At 36.4% G+C, this 22016-nt stretch overlaps 1 protein-coding gene across 2 annotated transcripts in view; it reads left to right on the top strand.

Moving 5' to 3' along the window:
- Positions 1 to 1909: 1909 nt before the first annotated feature.
- Positions 1910 to 22016, top strand: part of WIPF1 (WAS/WASL interacting protein family member 1) — a 189245-nt gene continuing 169138 nt past the window's right edge. Inside the window, exon 1 of one of the 2 annotated variants that reach the window (XM_053698466.1) lies at positions 1910 to 2042. The gene's annotated coding sequence lies outside the window, so the exon portion shown is untranslated. Of the gene's footprint in view, positions 2043 to 2101; positions 2263 to 22016 lie in introns of those variants that run through there. The other variant, XM_053698464.1, reaches the window with a different exon arrangement.

Genomic DNA, 22016 nt, shown 5'->3' with positions numbered 1-22016 from the left:
TAAAACTGCATGATCTATCTGAATCATAAAAGAAAAAATGTGGGTTTCATATCCCTTTAACCATCTTCTGTAATGTAATACCAGATTGTAAGTTATTATTTGCACAAAATTGTGCAAAATATAACACACCCTGTGCTATTGATTGTGCTCCACTTGTAATCTAGACCTTCCTCCTAATTAATAAAGTATTTGTGACATATTTCAGAGCATGACTTAGGTGTCCACTATGAGATAGGTTTGTTTGAGATCATATTGGAAGGAAAGGGTTAAGTAAAATGATCATTTAGGAGTAGTGTTTAATTCAATGACATTTACAAAATAAATAAATAAACTTACAAAATATTCATCTGGTCATCCTCCTGTGTGTAACAAATCTCTTTAGCTGAACTAATCTTCCAGAAGCCAGATGGGCATTATATAACAGCATGGAAAAAGGTCTCTATGACTGCAGTATTTGTTATAGAAATCAGGATTCTAGTAACAGTGAATACTTACAGCCATACTAAGCAGAGACTGGTTTGTGACATTTACTATCGCCCAGGAGTGCTGCCCTAAGCACTGGGAAATCAGTTGTCAATATTTAATAATATGGAACTGCCCCTCCCTAGCCTAGGCCTAAACATACACCTAATATTAGCATAGATACACCTTTACTGGAATCTGATTCATTAAGAATTGATAAGCATAGCAAGAACCAGTAATACAGCTCAAGCACTTCTTATGCAGCTGTTAATCACTTTAATAAAATGCAGCTGTATTCAAAAAGCTACTGAGTATTTTACAAGCAATTATAATTACACTTTCTAAATGTTTGATAACGTAACCCATGCAACCACTATGTCACACTGTGCACCTAGAGGGTTTGGTTTAAATCTAAACGTTGGTGTCCTTGAAATACTTGCATAGCCAGCAAATGTCACCCTAAACTATGGGCATCAAAGAGCACTATTTAAACATGATAAAATATTTTTTGCATGAAGAAAAAAAAAGTGTATGTAAGAGTTAGAAGTGCATGTTTAAAGGAAACACAACATTTTTATTTCATGATTCAGATAGAGAATACAATTTAGGAGTTTGGCTATAGGAAAATAATTACATTCAAATATGTTAATTTGTTTAAAAACATTATGATAGGTTATTCGATAGCAACACAAAAGAAATGTCTTAAAATTATAAGGTGTTTACTGTCCCTTTAAATGTGCCATTATAATCTTACAATCTAACAAATAAGAGTATCTCATTTTTTGAGTGACCCTTTAATACTATTGGTTCTATTCAATAAATTCAGGTGAATTGTAAGTGATTTGAAATCTATCATGCGCCAAACTCAGTGAGTGTCTCCTACAAGAGCTGAGTTAGCCCTGCACAATGCATAGTTAATGATGCATACATTTCAGCTGCCAAATGGATTAAACATATAATAGAAGTAACGCTTATGACCCGCAGAGCACTGCTGGTCCTAAGTGGAAGCTGCTGCTGATCCAATCAGCAGCGCTAGACACACAGCTGAGTTGTGGATCTATTGCTGCTGATTGAATTGGTGGCAGTTTCCACTTAGAATCATCAGTGGTATGCAGGTCATGAGCATTACTTTTATTATGTGTTTAAAGAAAATATACATTTATGATTAAAATATATACACAAATTTTAACTCTAATAAGAAAAATATTTTGTGGTTGGAACAGCCTGCATGGAGATTTGTTTCCTCCTTAAAACAAAATGTGTGGTTTATTAAACAATGTATATTACATGTTACCATAATGAATATAAAATTCTGTTAGGGAAATGTAATTGAAGCAGTAGCACAGTTCACCACATCAGGCTCTCACACTGCAGCAGAGCAGAATAAGGCCACATGTGGGAACTGTTGCATCACTGGAAGGTTTCCGGATAGAGGGGAAGTCTGAAGTTTTTTTTTCTTTGCTCGTCCCTGTGAGAGTCTGGAAAACAAGGGAGAGGAACCGGTGCCTGGGACAATCACACAGTAAAACAACATCTGGAATAGCATCGTGCATCTTGCAGAGCTCCCATCCTCGCAGCCAGTAAGTGACAACAGTGCAGAGACTTGCTGGGTGTCTGTGCTCTTGTGGATGGGTGTGGCTATGACAGTCTAATAGTCAGGATTGTCAGATCCTTGGCATTTTCTTCTGCTTTATGTATTGCCATGCATGATCACTTGTACTGCCATGTCATCTAGTGCAGAGCAGCAATCGGTGCATTTTAAGCAGAGAGCCCAGGAAGACCCTACATTGCAGATATCTGGTAATGTACATAGGTCTCAGCAGTCATGTTTGCATGATTATCCCCTCTGAAAGAAACTTGATATTGTGTTTTATCACCACCCACTTATAACTATTTTCTTGGTAATACTTTTCTGCTATACATCCGGTTGATACATCTAGCTGCTGTTGCTAATGTTTCCTTTCTGCTGCTGTTTACCTTTAAGTTACAGGGATGTGATTACCGGTGAATTCAGTATATTAGAGATTTGTACGAATCTGTGCGGTTAGGGAAGAAATTTTGAAACTAAGCAGTTTCAGTGTAGTCTAAAAATAAGAGGCAAGGCTGGAGGAAGCCGGATTTACTGACAGCACAAAGTTCATTACAAGGTTATATTATGGATCTGGTTATCGAGATGCTTCATTTTGTCCATTGATTATTAAACCATCTACATTCTGTCATGTGATATTTTGCCATTGCACCATTTGGAATTATTTCAATTGTTTGACTATAACTCACGTTACCCCACATCATTTATTTCATTAAAAGCAAAAACAAAAAAAAAAGTATAAATTGTCAGAAGCATAAGGCGAACATTGACATCAATTGTTGAACACGTGCAAAAGATGCTCTTGGTTCACTCTATTTATTGTTTTTTCCTGAAATCATTGTCAATGTACTCGGTACAATAACAATGTAACTGTCACTTCAGTATCTCAGTCCAACGCTATAGTAAAGTAATACTAAGTTTATTTTTATGAAGGGATACATCATAAATTACAGGCTATATACTCAACCAATAGCTAGTAACAGGTTGTAAATGAGAATGTTGTCAGAATTGCTTTATCTGTTTTTCTAGATGACTTTGGTAATAAAGATAATTTCCATCCTCTCTACAAGAAACAGAACTGTAAATTTGTAAATAAAGGAAGAGAAACTTGCATTGTTTTTTAGTTTATGCAGTGATGGAAACAGAACTAAATACCTAGAGTATATTTTATTTATTCAAGAGCCCATTTATGGGAATGTAAACAAATCTGACTTCAGTCCAGGTTAACAATTAGGTGGCACTGCTGAATGCCTCCAGATTATTGTTAATTGATTTTAATTGTAATCCAAAAATGATCATGGCCTCTCAAATTGCAAACCATAATGTTACCCAAACTCTTAACATATCGTATAAAGGAAGTATTTCTCATACTATTTTATTAGCAATAAAAAGTAATGTGAGCAATACCAGCAATGTCATTTTTCATGTAATGATTTCAGTCGGCTTTATATGCACATATATCAATTTGAGATTTGGTAAGACTTACTAAAGGTATATGAGAAGGGCAATATACTGTATGTTTGCAAAAACAGAAAACAATTTTTTATGAAAACTTTAAAAGGACAGTCTAGTCAAAAATATACTTTCATGATTCAGATAGGGCATGTAATTTTAAACAACTTTCCAATTTACTTTTATCATCAATTTTGCTTTGTTCTCTTGGTATTCTTAGTTGAAAGCTGAATCTAGGTAGGCTCATATGCTAATTTCTTAGTCCTTGAATGAATTTTTATTTTTTTCACAACAAGAGGGCGTTAGTTCATGTGTGCCATATAGATAACATTGTGCTAACGCCCATGGATTTGCCTAGGATTCAGCACTGATTGGCTAAAATGCAAGCCTGTCAAAATAACTGAAATACGGGGGTAGTCTGCAGAGGCTTAGATGCAAGGTTATCACGGAGGTAAAAAAGTGTATTAATATAACTGTGTTAGTTATGCAAAATTGGGGAATGGGTAATAAAGGGGTCTATCTTTTTTAAACACTAAACATTCTGGTGTAGACTGTCCCTTTAATAATTCAAACTGGGGTTGAATTATTTTCATAAAAGTCGAAGACAGATGAAGGCATTACTGTCAAAAAAAAATATTATTTTGAACCAACCTGTAACCTGTGCTCCTGTCACACACACACATATATATGTATATGTGTGTGCATGAGTGTATACAGTTGTGCTCAAAAGTTTACATACCCTGGCAGAATTGATGATTTCTTAGCCATTTTTCAGAGAATATGAATGATAACACAAAAACTTTTCTTTCACTCATGGTTAGTGTTTGGCTGAAGCCATTTATTATCAATCAACTGTGTTTACTCTTTTTAAATCATAATGTCAACAGAAACTACCCAAATGACCCTGATCAAACGTTTACATACCCTGGTGATTTTGGCCTGATAACATGCACACAAGTTGACACAAATGGTTTGAATGGCTATTAAAGGTAACCATCCTCACCTTTGATCTGTTTGCTTGTAATTAGTGTGTGTGTATAAAAGGTCAATGAGTTTCTGGACTCCTGATAGACCCTTGCATCTTTCATCCAGTGCTACACTGACGATTCTGGATTCTAAGTCATGGGGAAAGCAAAAGAATTGTCAAAGGATCTGCGGAAAAAGGTAGTTGAACTGTATAAAGCAGGAAAGGGATATAAAATGATATCCAAGGAATTGAGAATGCAAATCAGCAGTGTTCAAACTCTAATCAAGAAATGGAAAATGAGGGGTTCTGTTGAAACCAAATCACGGTCAGGTAGACCAACTAAAATTGCAGCCACAACTGCTAGGAAAATTGTTCGGGATGCAAAGACAAACCCACAAATAACTTCAGGTGAAATACAGGACTCTCTGAAAACATATGGTGTGGCTGTTTCAAGATGCAAAATAAGGAGGCACTTGAAAAAAGATGGGCTGCATGGTCGAGTCGCCAGAAGAAAACTATTACTATGCAAATGCCACAAAGTATCCCGCTTACAATACGCCAAACAGCACAGAGACAAGCCTTAAACCTTCTGGCACAAAGTAATTTGGAGTAATGAGACCAATATTGAGCTTTTTGGCCACAACCATAAAAACTACATTTGGAGAGGAGTCAACAAGGCCTATGATGAAAGGTACACCATTCTTACTGTGAAACACGTAGGTGAATCGCTGATGTTTTGGGGATGTGTGAGCTACAAAGGCACAGGAAATTTGGTCAGAATTGATGGCAAGATGAATGCAGTATGTTATCAAACAGAACCCCTCATTTTCCACTTCTTGATTAGAGTTTGAACACTGCTGATTTGCATTCTCAATTCCTTGGATATCTTTTTATATCCCTTTACTGTTTTATACAGTTCAACTACCTTTGACAATTCTTTTGCTTTCCCCATAACTCAGAATCCAGAAACAACAGTGCAGCACTGGATGAAAGATGCAAGGGTCTGTCAGGAGTCCAGAAACTCATTGACCTTTTATACACACACACTAATTACAAGCAAACAGATCACAGGTGAGGATGATTACCTTTAATAGCCATTCAAACCCCTTTGTGTCAACTTGTGTGCATGTTATCAGGCCAAAATCACCAGGGTATGTAAACTTTTGATCAGGGTCATTTGGGTAGTTTCTGTTGACATTATGATTTAAAAAGAGTAAACACAGTTGATTGATAATAAATGGCTTCAGCAAAACACTAACCATGAGTGAAATAAACATTTTTGTGTTATCATTCATATTCTCTGAAAAATGGCCAATAAATCATAAATTCTGCCAGGGTATGTAAACTTATGAGCACAACTGTGTGTGTGTATATATATATATATATATATATATATATATATATATATATATATATATATATATATATATATATATATATATATATATATAATTTTTTAAATTATTTTATTTACTCCCCTTATCACAAGAAATACATTTATTCCATATCTTAAAAAAAACATAGCAGTGAAAAAATTCAACATTGTATTTTGTTACGGCAGTCTGTTTTCAAATAAATATTAGTTTAGCATGTGATTATCTTCTTTAAAGGGTTAAACACATAGTCAAAGTTGTACTTCAGTAACGCCCCCATTCTGCTGTAGATAAGGATACGGCATCTAAAGCATCTAAAATGGCAAAACTTAGACTATGGATTTAACTTCCTCTGTGATAAACACTTTTGATTGTTGATAAAATAAATTAATTTGTTTAAAAATAAAATGATCTAACAAAATAGAATCCTTTATATGTTCACTAGAATGTCCCTTTAAATTATAAAATGAATTAAATTACATTAAAGGGGCACTGAACCCAAATGTTTTCTTTTGTGATTCAGATAGAGCATGACATTTTAAGCAACTTTCTAATTTACTCCTATTATCAAATTTTCTTTATTCTCTTGGTATCTTTATTTGAAATGCAAGAATGTAAGTTTAGATGCTGGCCCATTTTTGGTGAACAACCTGGGTTGTCGTTGCTGATTGGTGGATACATTCATCCACCAATAAAAAAGTGCTGTCCAGAGTTCTGAAACAAGAAAAAAGCTTAAATGCCTTTTTTTTTTCTTCAAATAAAGATAGCAAGAGAACAAAGAAAAATTGATAATAGGAGTAAATTAGAAAGTTGCTTAAAATGTCATGCTCTATCTGAATCACAAAAGAGAAAATTTGGGTTCAGTGCCCCTTTAATGTAATTTAATTCATTTTATAATTTAAAGGGACATTCTAGTGAAAATATAAAGGGTTCTATTTTGTTAGATCATTTTATTTTTAAACAAATTAATTTATTTTATCAACAATCAAAAGTGTTTATCACAGAGGGAGTTAAATCCATAGTCTAAGTTTTGCCATTTTAGATGCTCCATCTGAATCACGAAAGAAAAAATTTGGGTTCAGTGTCCCTTTCAGCTTATTGTGTTACGACATACATATTTCTCCACTATCTCAATAATTTCATATATAAATATTTAATATCTATGTTCACAGAAGTATATTTTCTTTAGAGGTAGAAGAATGTAAATATGTACACATCTAGAACATAGATTATTAACCTTGTTTGTAGACGTTACAGTCAAGAAAATGAAAAAGCATATTCATGCAATATTCATATTTAATAGTGTTATACTGTATTTACTGTAAATTTACTGTAAATATTTCACATTCCAATGTTCTGCACATAGCAGAATATGTTTATAGATAGATATTGTACCAAAATACCATCAGATATATGTAAAGATATGTATTTATGAATAAATAGAACATATTCTGCTATGTGAAGAACATTGGAATGTGAGATTTTCATATTTTCATGTCAGGTTAGTGCACTTGAGAATATGCAGTCGGGTTTGCTTGTGAGTAGGGTGTTTTATTTGCTTCATTGGCTTCTATAGGGGAATATGTTAATGCAATTGTGATATTCTTACTTTGGCTTTTTGCGCACATCGGGTAAGCGAACACTTTTTAGTTTCAACTTGTAATACGAGCACTACCCGCTGTGCACAAAAACCTTACTTCTAGTGGAGTTAATGCAGGAGCATTAAATACCGCTCCACTCCACTGGCCCTATGTATTTGTGTGTGCCTACTGTCTATATAAGTCTCTGTGTGGTGCTGACTCCAAGGGGTTATTTGTGTGTTGAGGGGCATGCAGTCAGCACCAGAATATGTTGGAAATAGCTAAGGGATCATCGCATGCATCTTGTTTATAATTAAATTACTGTTCTATAATTTCAGACAGACAGACAATGGTTTAATCTACACATTGTGTATGCTACCATAAACCAGGGAATAAGCACAATATGTGTAAACTTCTAGTAACACGCACACATACTAACCACATGGGTGCCAGTAGTAACATTTGTAATATAGATTAATCCTTTGGTTTCTGCTGAAAACAGACAAAACTGTCATTTAACCCTTTGGATGCCAGTACCAGTAACTAACACAACTTGAATGAACCCCCGTTGGAATACTGGCTATCACTGGCAGCCAATATTATGTGTTTGTGTGTATGTGTTGTATGTTGTCTCTATGAGATAGTGGCTCCTCCCCATAGGTATCTACATTAGGCAGGTAATTGCCTCCAGTCTTTTTAAAATTGGACTTCTTGCCTCCAGTCTTTTTAAAATTGGACTTCATGACCCTACTTATTATATGTGAGGGTAAACTCCCCATCACCTCATCAGATACTGCCCTGGTACTTAGATGGGGCAAGTGATCACATCACCATGATGATCACCTGTAGAATATATGGGTATGTAACTACTCATTTAAAAGTGAGCAATCCCCTCTTTAAAATAAGATTACTCATCCCCCTTTAATTAAATCAGAGTCAGAGAGGTTCTCTGTAATAAATCCCAGTGAAAATTATCTGGTGGCCAGTTGGGGATCATTTGACCTGATGATCATCTAATAGGGGTTTCTCCCTTTTCAAATAAAGGGTTGTTTGTATCTCTAGATCACTGGTTTTCAAACCTGTCCTCGGACCTCCCTAACAGGCCATATTTTGAAGATATCTGAACTAGAGCACAGGTGAAATAATCAGCTGATTAATAAACATGGTTATTTTACCTACTCTCACCCCCAGGTAATCCTGAAAATCTGCCCTGTTGGGGCTGGGGGGGGGGGGGGGCTTGAGAAAAGGCTTGAAATCCAGTGCTTTAGATCAAACAGGGAAGGAGATAGGGGCTGTATAATTGCCCCACTCAGCCAAAACAGCAGTTTAACAGTTGCAGCAGTTTTACCTGCATTTGAGTAGTATATACAATTAAATCAGTTTAAGGTAACTAATTTTTTTTTAAGGAAAACTTATAATAATTATTATTTTGATGTTAGCATGTTCTTTCTTTTAAATCTGCCCTTTGCTGTACTTTTATCAGTATAACTTCTTATGATACAGAAGGATGCACAAGGAAAGTGACAATAGCATGTTCAAAGACTGTCAGTAGAGTCTGCAGCCTTAGATGCCCTTCCTGCAAAGGTCCACTGGCTGATTTTCATAGAGGTCTTTTATTGAGGCACCTATGTTTTTTTTATAAGCAGACAAGATAAGTCAGACACCACAATTAGCTCATTTTATAAAGAGTTGTTGTCTTAAGTGCTAGTATAAGATATTGTGGCCCATAAGGAATTCTGTGAGTTCTTTACGTAGTATGTAAATGTATTCTTCCATTTGTAGGTCTTTGGCATTTGTGTAAAAAGGCCCCCTCTACTTTTGACTGCCCCCCCCTCCGGGGGAAGCCTATGATGTGGTCTACATTCAATGCGAACGTTACTGTCAGGTACTTCATCTACAGAGGTTTTGGTGCTCCTGCTCTTAGTGGTCAAGGGATATTTGCTCTGTAAGAGTTCCCCCTCCATGCCACTGTTTCTGTCCCCGGACACAGTTGTTTTGTGCCTGCGCTGAAGGATGGCACACAGTTTTTGGACATCACACCTAAAAGAGTATGAAAACAGAAGTAAAATACATAACAAACGTATCACCACAAACAAACGTATTTAGTGCTTTCAAAATGTATAACTAAAATCATCTACATTGTTATAACCAAGTTTTTGGTCAGCACCCTTAAAAGAAAATACAAAAGAGATAGATGTTACAGAAAACTACTTAAATGCTAACTTTAAAATGCCAATTACTTTGTCCATGTGATTTTATTTTAGATTTGATTTCAACATAAGATGCAAATTTTATATTGCACTCATGTGGTATTTAATTGTATAATTTGCTTAAAGGATTTTATCTTCTAAATCGGCAGGCATTCTAGTTTTATTAATTATTTACCATTTTTTGGTTCAGCGCCTGGGTATCACTTGCTGATTGGTGGCTACATTTAGACAACACTCAACAGGTGCTACCCAGGTTCTGAACCAAAAATGGTCCGGCTCCTATGCTTACATTCCTGCTTTTTGAAACAAAGATAGCAAGAGAACAAATAAAAATGTATAATAGGAGTAAATTAGAAAGTTGCATTTTCTATCTGAATCATGAAAGAAAAAAATTGGTTTTGTGTCTCTTTAAGAAGGAATGTGACTGAGTACAGGATCTATGCTTGGGACACTTGTGACACCTCTGGTTGGAAACCACATTAAAGTGAAGGTCAATTTGGATGAATTAGTGCCCGGTTTTTAATAAACCTATTAAAAACAAGGGCACTTTAATTAATCAAAATTGACATTTCACTCCTTTTCTTCAAAAACGTACCTTTTAATCCTGACAGCCTCTGCAGCGCTTCCTCGGTCCGTCGCAAGCCCTCTTCGCGAGTCCTAAATGACGAATCCGTCTTCCTACAATCACGGCGTTGCATCAGGCCATGATCCCCCCGGGGGGGACAGCCGTGATTGGAGGAAGCAAGATTCATCATTTCTGACATAAGATGAGGCTTCCGATGGCCGGGGGAATTGCTGGATCAGCTTTCAGGATTAAAAGGTAAGTTTTTGAAGAAAACGAGTGAAATGTCAAATTTAAATGAATTAAAGTGCCCTTGTTTTTAATAGGTTTATTAAAAACCGGGCACTAATTCATCCAAATTGACCTTTAAATTTGTTTATGTAGCAACTGATTCAACTTTAAATAATGAAAGTGTTGTGCTATAAGTATCAAGATAAATGCTTTATGTTTTTCCTTATGTATGGGAATCATAGTTTGTTTTTAATCTTTTATGAAAAACTATAACAGGTTTACCATAGGTGCAGTTTTACTGTTGCTGTTTTTTTGTGTGTTGTCATGAACTTCTTAGCTTCTGAACATTTTCTGTTACTAACATAAGTTTTTGACTATAATGTCTAGGCTTTGTCCATACATGATAAAAAAAATCAACTAAATGCGAACAAAAGTTTTTTTTAACTAAACGATTATTAGGTTAGTTTTGGATGTATTTTTATTTATGTTGACATATATCGACATTAATATTTTTTTCCCTACATGTGGTGGGGGGCAATTCATATTTAGGACATAATAATAATACTGCAATTATCTATGCATCTTATAACTGCACGTAAATGAATACTACTGTCATACAGAGTAAAGTAGGACTAGACAAACCCAGGCGCCAGAGAGCCACTGGCACCCTTGCTTAGAGTTCCCAGGACACCCATTGTGCCCTCACTCTGCCCCCACTGGCTGCTACCAGCCACACATAAAATTTAGCTTGGTGTGTCTGGATCCTTTATAGGCCTTTTGTTGTATTATATGCAGGGGTCAAGTCCTAAAAAAAAGTGTGGGAACTCACCAAGATTTCCACCCCCTCATAATTAATATTGTTTCATACACACACACACACTGTATTTATATGTTTATAATCTATATTTGACCTGAGCCTTAAAAATACTGGACATTTTAGTAAAATACCAACTGGGTGGCAACCCTACCGCCATTCCCATGCTTTCCTACTGGACTCAACCCCTGCGTAACTTTCCTCCAACATACAGTGTCTTTCCCTTAAAGTGAAGGTCAATTTGGATGAATTAGTGCCCGGTTTTTAATAAGCCTATTAAAAACAAGGGCACTTTAATTCATCAAAATTGACATTTCACTCCTTTTCTTCAAAATCCTACCTTTTAATCCTGTAAGCTGCTCTAGCGATTCCCCCGGCCGTCGGAAGCCTCTTCTTACGTCTTTTTTTTATCATTAATACTGGAGAACCTGTGTTTGTAAATATCTGAGTTCAAATGCAAAAAAACACCAGCATTGTGCCTGCTTAAAAATATTAGCTGCTTATTAGGTGCAGAAATCAATTAAATTAAATTATTTTGGCTGTTTGCCCGGACTTACTTTGAAACAAATATTTCTTAATATTGTACCGTATCTGTCTCTATACTGATGCCTGTTCTGTTAGTCAGTCCTGTCTAATATTGTATCCTTTCTGCAGACTAGCAGGTTGCCTGAATTATGATTGACAGGAGCAGTATACTTTGTTGCAATGTCTGCTTTGTGACTGTGTAGCTGTAGTCTGACAACAGCAGTGTTTAATAATTGCAGGCCATGGTTGATTAATGCTAGCGTTTCTCAATATTGGGTCTTTAGGAACATAATTGATATTCAAATGCCTCTTAAAAACAGAGATGCAAGCAACAAGTCACAGTAGCTTTAGAGCAACTTAAAAAAACATAAATTTTGAGATGGTGTGGAGGAGTTTGCGCAAATTTAAATTTTGCAATAAGGGATCTGGAGAAGCTTCCTAAAGTTCCTACCTTGAATAGAGTTGCAGCAAGTTGATTTCCCACTGACAGAGCAGAAAGCACTTCATACAGCATAGCTGAGATCTCTTTCCCCTTCTTCTTTGTCTTTAACAGGTGAGCAACTGGTAAGCATGTGCACTGCTAGATGCTTCAGGCAAGCGGTGGCATTTTTGAGGCTGATGGATTGTTCTCTCTATAACATCCCTGCTTACACTTGTCAGACGCCTCTGCTAGGGCAGTTAAAAAAGCCTGCCTCTTCTAGTGCATGCTCTCTCTATTTCTGGCAAGCTGTATAAAAATGAGCAGTGAGAGGAAGTGTGCGCTACAAAAAATGTGTGTGTATATATATATATATTTATATATATATATATATATATATATATACACACAGTATTGTGCAAACGTATTAGGCAGGTGTGAAAAATGCTGTAAAGTAAGAATGCTTTCAAAAATAGAAAGGTTAATAGTTTATCTATAGTTTTTATCAATTAACAAAATGCAAAGTAAACAGAAGAAAAATCTAAATCAAATAATATTTGGTGTGACCACCCTATGCCTTCAAAACAGTATCAATTCTTCTAGGTACACTTGCTCAAAATTAGATATTTTATAGTCATATAAACAGGTGCATGATTAGTTTTTAAAGGAACTTGGCAGGTAGGTTGTTTCAAAACATATTAGACAACTAACCACAGTTCTTCTGTGGATTTAGGCTGTCTCTGTTGCTTCTGTTTCTTTATATAACTCCAGACAGACTCTATGAAATTGAGATCAGGGTTCTGTGGGGGCCATACCATAAATTCCAGCACTCCTTGCTCTTCTTTACACCAAAGATAGTTCTAAATGGCTTTGGCTGTTTGTTTGGGGTTGTTGTCATGCTACATAATACATTTGGGGTCAATCATATGCCTACCTGATGGTATTGGATGATGGATAAGTATCAACCTGTACTTTTCAGCATTGAAGAACATTAATTCAGACCAAATCATCATCTCCATTTGCAGAAATGCAACCCCAAACTTGCAAGGAATTCCACCATGCTTCACTGTTGCCTGCAGACAGGGCCGCCATCAGGGGGTGACAGGGGTGACTCCTGTCAGGGGCCCAATGGGCCAGGGGGGCCCATGAGGCAAGAACTAAACATTTTGACAGCCACCAGTGGGTACTGCAGCATGGGAAATGTTATTACAAGGAGTAAAGTATTAGCATTTGAGAGGATTTCTGAGTGTGCACTAAACCACTATGCACAGTGTGAGACAAACTTGGCACTTTGTTTGTACAGTGTGTGCCTGAGTCAGACGGCAGATCACTTTCATTTGCAGAGGAGGTAGGACTTACTTAGCAAATGTTTTTTATTTCTTTGTGCAATTTCGAATTGTAACTTCAGTGTGGTAGTAGTTGCATGGTGGGGCCAGGGGTCCATAAAAACAATTTTTTTAGCAGCAGTGTATTTATGATTATTTGACAATGCTGTAAAAATTCTATATTTAAAACCATGCAGAAATGTTTTCTCCTCAATACACACATGGTAGGTGCCCACTTTGGTAGATAAGCATTAATATATATATATATATATATATATATATATATATATATATATATATATATATATATATATATATATATATATAGATATATATATATATAGATATATATATATATATAGATATATATATAGATATATAGATAGATAGAGATATATATATATTACATTCCAGTTTACTGTCCCTTTATGCAGGGACTTTCCAGATGCAAGGAGGCATTTTATCTAAGATTTTTACATCTGCATAAAATGTTATACTCTCAGACTAAGATTACTCAGTGTTTGAAATGAGACAAGTTAACTTAAAACTGTTCAGTTTACACTACAGCTGACTTAATTTTGAAATACATACAAACAAGCCTAAATCCTGCATTTAACCAGATCTAATGGTATGAGTACCGCAGCTTATGGTCACACCAAGACCATATAGAGTACAGCATTTTCAAAATCCATAAGTACAGCTGACAGATGGGAACATTTGTACACTATATTTGAAGTGGTGCTCTTGGTTGGGGAAAATGGGGAAAAAACAAACATATGTCAACCTTTTAAAAGTACTTTTCTTCATCTAGCCATCTACCCAGATCATTAATGTACAATTTTGAATTCACAGAATTATTTTTATTTACACATTTACAAATATGATTCTTTAAAAAGTGATCTCTTAATTTCTGTAATTTTTTATCATGCATTTCAAACACTGTTGATTTAGGGGATGCAAGGTGCATTTGGTTTGTGTCTCTATGAGTGTGTATGTATTTTTTTTCTGTGGGTCTCTCTGTGAGGGTGGGTGTGTATGTCTTTGTGCATTTTCTGTGGATGTCTGTGAGGGTGTGTGCATATGTCTTTGAGCTTTTTCTATGGGTGTCTCTGAGAGAGTGTGTGTATGTTTGCCTTTGTGTATTTTTTCTGGATGCCTCTGTGCGGGTGGGTGTGTATGTCTGTTTTCTGTGGATGTCTCTGTGAGGGTGTGTGTGTGTATGTATGTATGTCTGTGTTTTCTGTGGATGCCTCTGTGAGGGTGTGTGTTTTCTGTGGGTGTCTCTGTGAGGGTGTGTGTATGTCTTTGTGTGTTTTCTGTGGATGTCTCAGTGAGGGTGTATGTATGTCTTTCTGTGTTTTATGTGGTTGTCTCTCTGTGTGTGTATGTCTTTGTGTGTTTTCTGTGGGTGTCTCTGTGTGTGTATGTCTTTCTGTGTTTTCTGAGGCTGTCTCTGTCGGTGTTTCCTTGGGTGTATGTGCAAGTTTGAGCTTGTGTGTGTGTGTCCATTGTCTGTTCCCTTTTGACCTTACTACTGATTATTCACATCTTTCTACAGACTTTGAGACTAATGAGACCTTTACGGAAGTCACTAATCCACCATTTAACCTTTAAATTATTGTTCAGGCAGTTCAGGGCCCTTCCTTTCAGCCACTGCATGCTTTTGTCATCATTTAGTTGGCATCTTCCTTTACAAAAAGATAATCAGAACTCCATATTTTGTTTTCTAAATCTCCTTTTTTTTTTTTTACAAAACTGTAGTCTACCTCATTACTTGTCAGGTCAATGTAATCAAGTGCTGAGTGTCTGTTTGGGTGTCTGTGTCTGGGTGTGTTTGTGTGTTTCTTTGCGTGTCTGCTAGAGTGTATATATGTGAATCCTTATGTGTGAGTGTGTGTGTTTCAGTGTATGAGTGTGTGTGTTTGTATGTTACTACCTTTACAACATTTCCAAGTTTAAATAGACACTTAACAATAAAGTGCATATACGTTTTAGTCACTTGGTCAAAAATTGCACATGTCAAAGGGGGGGGGGGGGGGCTGATCAATGGTTAAGTCAGGGGCTCCAGAATTTCTAGTGGCGGCCCTGCCTGCAGACATTCATTCGTGTACCACTCTCCAGCCCTTCGGTGAACAAACTGCTACAGTCAAATATTCAAATTATGACTCATCAGTCCAGAGCACCTGCTGCCATTTTTCTGCACCCCAGTTCCTGTATTTTTATGCATAGTTCAGGCACTTGGCCTTGTTTCACATCAGAGGTATGGCTTTTTGGACGCAAGTCTTCCATGAAGACCACTTCTGACCAGACTTCTCCGGACAGAAGATGGATGTACCAGGGTCCCACTGGTTTCTCCCAATTGTGAGCTGATGCCACTGCTGAATATCTTCTGATTGTGAAAGGAAGTAAGGGACTTTGCTAATGCTGTATAACTACCTTGTGTCTTGTTGCTTTGCTCAGACTGTCCATGGTGTATAACTTTTGATATTAAACTGTCTTCAGCAACCTCATCTCTTTAGCAGAGCTTGACTGTTCCTTACCCAGGGTTAGTTCGCCTACACAGCTGTTTCTGCATCAATTAAAGGGACACTGAACCCACATTTTTTCTTTCACGATACAGATAGAGAATGAAATTTTAAGCAACTTTCTAATTTACTCCTATTATCAAATTTTCTTCCTTTTCTTGGTATCTTTATTTGAAATGTAAGAATGCCCATTTTTTGTGAACAACCTGGGTTGACCTTGCTGATTGGTGGATAAATTCATCCACCAATAAAAAAGTGCTGTCCAGAGTACTGAACCAAAAAAAAAAAAAAAAAAAAAAAAAAAAAAAAGTTAGATGCCTTCTTTTTCAAATAAAGATAGCAAGAGAATGAAGACAAATTGATAATAGGAGTAAATTAGAAAGTTGCTTAAAATTGCATGCTCTATCTGAATCACGAAAGAAAAAATGTGGGTTCAGTGTCCCTTTAATTATTTTGTTTCAACCTGCATATTATATTGATGTTCATTAGCATGCACCTGTTTAGTATAATTGTTTAATCATGCACCTGACTAACAAAATCCCTGATTTGTGCAAATGTTCGTAGATTTGCTAATTTGTGCAAGTGTACCTAGAAGAATTGATGCTGTTTTGGAGGCAAAGGGTGGTCACACCAAATTTTGATTTGATTTAGATTTTTCTTCTGTTCACTCTCTTTGTATTTTGTTAATTGTCAAAAAAAACTATTAACATTTCTATTTTTAAAAGCATTCTTACTTACAGCATTTTTTTCACACCTGCACTTTTACATAGTACTATATATATATATATATATATATATACACATGCATAAGTGTGTATGTATATTTATATATATATATATATATATATATATATATATATATACAGTATATGTCTGAATATACTATTATACATACAAATTATATATATATATATATATATATATATATATATATATATATATATATATATATATATATATATATATATATATACACACACATATATTTATAGTTTTATAATGATGTTATTTTATATATCTATATCTCGTAGGGATGGTCAAATGTTTCTGGGTCCCAGATTTTTAACAAATTTGTCAAGCTCTGTGGTAAAGAGCAGGCTAGTTACATGCTTTGACTTGTACTTTCTCAACAATAGGTTTAATCTTCTTCTTCTTTAGAAGGACACAGAATCTAGTGGAAGCAACAGATATTAACCACTTCCATTGCAGTGATAATGATAATTACAGTTTACCTTATTTGAAAGATGGGGCTATCCTCTTTTAAGGGAGAGATCCTGTGTGTGTGGAGTGTTTTGGTTCAGTTTCAGTGACCACTCCTTGTTATTATACTGATGCTATTTTTACATACTCCAGATGATACTGTGCATGATGTTTGGCTCAATTTTACAAACAGATATGCTTATATTTTTAGTGAGTGTCTGTGAGTGTTTGTTACTTTTGCAGGGAGTCATCTTTCTAGCATTCAACTCTTATTTACCTTTAAAAGCGAGTGTTAGGTTAATAAACCACAACTTGCTATATTGAACAAGGGAAACAATGATGATTGTGTGACAAAAAATGTTTTTAGAAATGAGCTTCTTCTTTCAGTTAACTAGTCTCTTGGTCATGGACAGGCACGGCTGTGGTGAACAGTTTCCAAAGTACAGACGTTAGTGAAGGACACCAAGGTAAATTTCAAATTAAAAACATCAAAAAACACTCTCTTTACAGAGAGGGCAGAGAGGGTAGTGGATGCATGGTGGAATAGTCATCCAGCAGAAGTGGTAGAGACAGTGAAGTAGTTTAAACATGCATGGGATAGGCATAAGGTTATGCTCGATATAAGATAAGGCCAGGAACTAATGAAAGTATTCAGAAAATTGGGAAGACTAAATAGGCCGAATGGTTCCTATCTGCCGACATATTCTATGTTTCTATAAGTCAGGAGAGCAACACTTTGCTGTCCAGTGGGCTGCACGTTGGACGCCCCTGGTCTAGTTCCACAAGTACAAATTAGACATCTAATCAAACAAGTTTAAAATAACATTTATATAAAGGCCTCTATTTATCAAGCCGTCAACCACAAATATGCTGGAATTCCGCAGCGTATTTGTAGCGAGGCTGATTCTCCATAGTTATCAAGCCCTACAGACCGGCAAAAGTAGAATCTAGTGACGTAACATACGATCCGCCGGACTCCGACACAGATCGATGGTTACGTCACTACAGATGTTCCGAATGCAAGTTCGGCACAATCTGACTACTTTTGGAAGTTATCAAAGAACAACCAGGTATGCTCAGCACTATTCCGGCCCAGCGTACCTGGTTTTCAATCCGCCGCCCTGGAGGCGGCGTATCCCATAGGAATCAATGGGAGTCTGACAGCAGCGAAAGCTCATGTTCGCTGCTGCCCGATATCCCATTGATTTCTATGGGAAATGTCTACACCTAACACCCTAACATGTACCCCAAGTCTAAACACCCCTAATCTGCCCCCTCTACACCGCTGCCACCTACTTTATACTTATTAACCCCTAAACCGCCGCTCCAGGACCCCGCCACAACTAAATAAATTGTTTAACCCCTAAACCGCCGCTCCCAGACCCTGCCGCAACTAAATAAAATGTTTAACCTCTAAACCACCACTCACGTACCCTGCCGCCACCTACATTATTCATATTAACCCCTATCCTGCCCCCCCTACACCACCGCCACCTACATTAAACTTATTAACCCCTATTCTGCCCCCTATATTAAATTTATTAAACCCTAAACCTAAGTCTAACCTTAACCCCCCTAACTTAAATATAATTTAAATAAATCTAAATAAAATTACTATCATTAACTAAATTATTCCTATTTAAAACTAAATACCTATAAAATAAACCCTAAGCTAGCTACAATATAACTAATAGTTACATTGTATCTATCTTAGGGTTTATTTTTATTTTACAGGCAACTTTGTATTTATTTTAACTAGGTACAATAGTTATTAAATAGTTATTAACTATTTAATAACTCCCTAGCTAAAATAAATACAAAATTACCTGTAAAATAAATCCTAACCTAAGTTACAATTACACCTAACACTATACTATAATTAAATAAATTAATTTAATTAACTACAATTACCTAACATTGAATACAATTAACTAAAAAAAACCACTAAATTACAGAAAATAAAAAACATTACAAGAAGTTTAAACTAATTACACCTAATCTAAGCCCCCTAATAAAATGAAAAAGTCCCCCCAAAATAATAAAAATCCCTACCCTAAACTAAATTACAAATAGCCCTTAAAAGGTCCTTTTGCGGTAATCCGCCCTTTTACCTGAAAAAAAAGAAATACAACCCCCCAACATTAAAACCCACCACCCACACACCCAACCCTACTCTAAAACCCACCCAAACCCCCCTTAAAAAAACCTTACACTACCCCCTTGAAGATCACCTACCTTGAGCCGTCTTCACCCAGCCGGGCACAAGTGGTCCTCCAGAGGGTCCGAAGTCTTCATCTGATCCGGCCAGAAGTCTTCATCGAATCTGGGCAGAAAAGGTCCTCCAAGCGGCAGAAGTCTTCATCCAAGCGGCATCTTCTATCTTCATCCATCCGGAGCAGAGCGGGTCCATCTTCAATCCAGCCGATGCGGAGCCATCCTCTTCAAACGACGTCCTAACACTGAATGACGGTTCCTTTAAATGAAGTCACCCAAGATGGCGTCCCTTGTATTCCAATTGGCTGATAGGATTCTATCAGCCAATTGGAATTAAAGTAGAGAAAATTTGATTGGCTGATCCAATCAGCCAATAGGATTGACCTCGCATTCTATTGGCTGATTGTAACAGGCAATAGAATGCGAGGTCAATCCTATTGGCTGATTGGACCGTACTTGGTGCGCGGCTTTTTGACAGCTTTCTTGATAAATTTGGGGAACGTATTCAGGTCCACGGCGGTGATGTTAGGCGAGCTTAGGCGACTGTATTGGCGCCGGCGAATGCAGGAAAGTAGACAGCTTGTTAAATAGAGGCCAAAGACTGTTTGTGGCATTACCTTTTATTTTTTTTTGGTTATATTGAGAGTCTGCAACTCCTGACCAAACCCACCCACCTTGATGTTAATTGCATGATCATCATGGTTGGTTACTTACTTGCTTACGTAAGGTTTGCCAGAGTAGGCAGCTGTCTTCTACACACAGATACCAGCACTACGCTGCTGCACAGATCAAGGAATTGGGATTGGTTACGACTCATGGTTAGTTGACTGCAGGCAGCTTGCTTCTTCCTTCACTTTCCCTCTACTAAGCGTGGTGCCGCTTGGGTCAAGGAGGAGTGAGAACCAGCATTCATCTGTCATAATCCTCCTTCCCCTCCGCAAAACGGGTGGCGGATACTGCAATGGCCAGTCATGGACACCAGTGTCCGTGTACGGACACCTTGCCTATCCCTGCTCCTGGTTATATAGAGTCAATTCTGTCAAAGAGAGCAGCATATTTTAGTACCCCTCCATTTTCCATTATAAAATATGTATAATGGGTTGAGAAATTCTCATAAGTAAGAGGTGGGAATATCTGCCCTCTTTTACCCTATTTATAGATTGTGTGTGTGTATACAGTAGGGTTCAAAAGTCTGAGTCCACTCCTACAATCTGCTTTTATTTTAGCATTTCTGAAACACTAATTTAGTTGAAAAAATACAGTATTTTTCATACAAAAACACAGAGTTTCTACTAACAAGAGAAAAAAGTAAGTTAGTATATACTGGAAAAAAAAATCAATCTCAATATTTGATAAGAATGTCATTTGCCTTTAAAGGACATGAAACCCAAAACATTTATTTCATGATTTGGATATAGAATACAATTTTAAACATATTTCAAATTTACTTCTATTATCTAATTTGTTTCATTCTCTTGGTATCATTTGTTGAAGGAGCAGCATGAACACATGGGTGAGCCAATGACAATTGGTATATATATGCAGCCACCAATCAGCAGCTAGTACCTAGGTTCTTTGCTTCTCCTGAGCTTTCATAGATAAACTTTTCAGCAAAGGATAATTGTATTTGCTATCTGAATCATGAAAGAAAAATTTTGGGCTTCATGTCCCTTTAATGACTACTTTAACGCTGTCTGGCATTGGTTCCACAAGTTTGTACAGAATTTTACAAGCCACGTTATTACAGCTTTCCTGTAGAGCTATTTTATGTCAGGGTGTTTTGTTCTTTCCCTTTTCAACAATTTTGTGTGGGTTGAGATTCAGTCATTTTGGAAGGAAAGCCATGAAAAATAGCAATCTTTGCTCATCCTTGGACTTCATATATGCATGGCACAACTTTGATGTGTGTTTAGGATCATTGTACTGCTGAAAAATGTATCCTCTTTTACAGCACTTTAAGCCACAAAGCATGACATGCCTCCACAGAATAGAATGGCACTTCTCTTAGATCAAAATGTTGTTGATCTAGTTCAAGTCACTAGCATTAGAGGGACAAAATTTCACTGCTGCAAAGGTGTTGGAAATCCCCTCCAAAAACTAACCTTGATTACTAACATTAAAATGAAGTGCAAGGCGCAGTCTAACATGTTTCATGTCGCAGCCAGCGCTTAATCATAAACTGACTCATCACAAGTGATTTAATTGGTATAAACCTCCTGATACAGAATGAGGCGGACTCATGGTCAAATCTCCTAACTTTGACCTCTTTTTTGTCAGGTTAGTTATGTTCTGGAGTTGAGAAGCACTGTTGTAGCTCAAATTGTGCTCATGCATATGTTAGCTATCTAATACTGGTTTGAAACTTCATAACCGTTTATTCTCATATGTTGTAAAGAAAATAATCTAGCTGTGATTCATCTATGGAAGAAATGACTATTAAGAACAAGAATATAATCTGAGAAGCATGATTGGAACGAAACTTTAATAAAAGGAAGAAAGCAATACTATAAAGTTGGCTTGAACATAAATGTGTTTCAATAAAGAGAAAAGCTTTTTAATAATTTAATGTA

This window comes from Bombina bombina, chromosome 1 (assembly GCF_027579735.1).
Source record: "Bombina bombina isolate aBomBom1 chromosome 1, aBomBom1.pri, whole genome shotgun sequence".
In the NCBI taxonomy this organism is placed as follows: domain Eukaryota; kingdom Metazoa; phylum Chordata; class Amphibia; order Anura; family Bombinatoridae; genus Bombina; species Bombina bombina.
The sequence above is the reverse complement of the archived record's forward strand: the minus strand, read 5'-3'. Positions and strand labels throughout refer to the sequence as shown.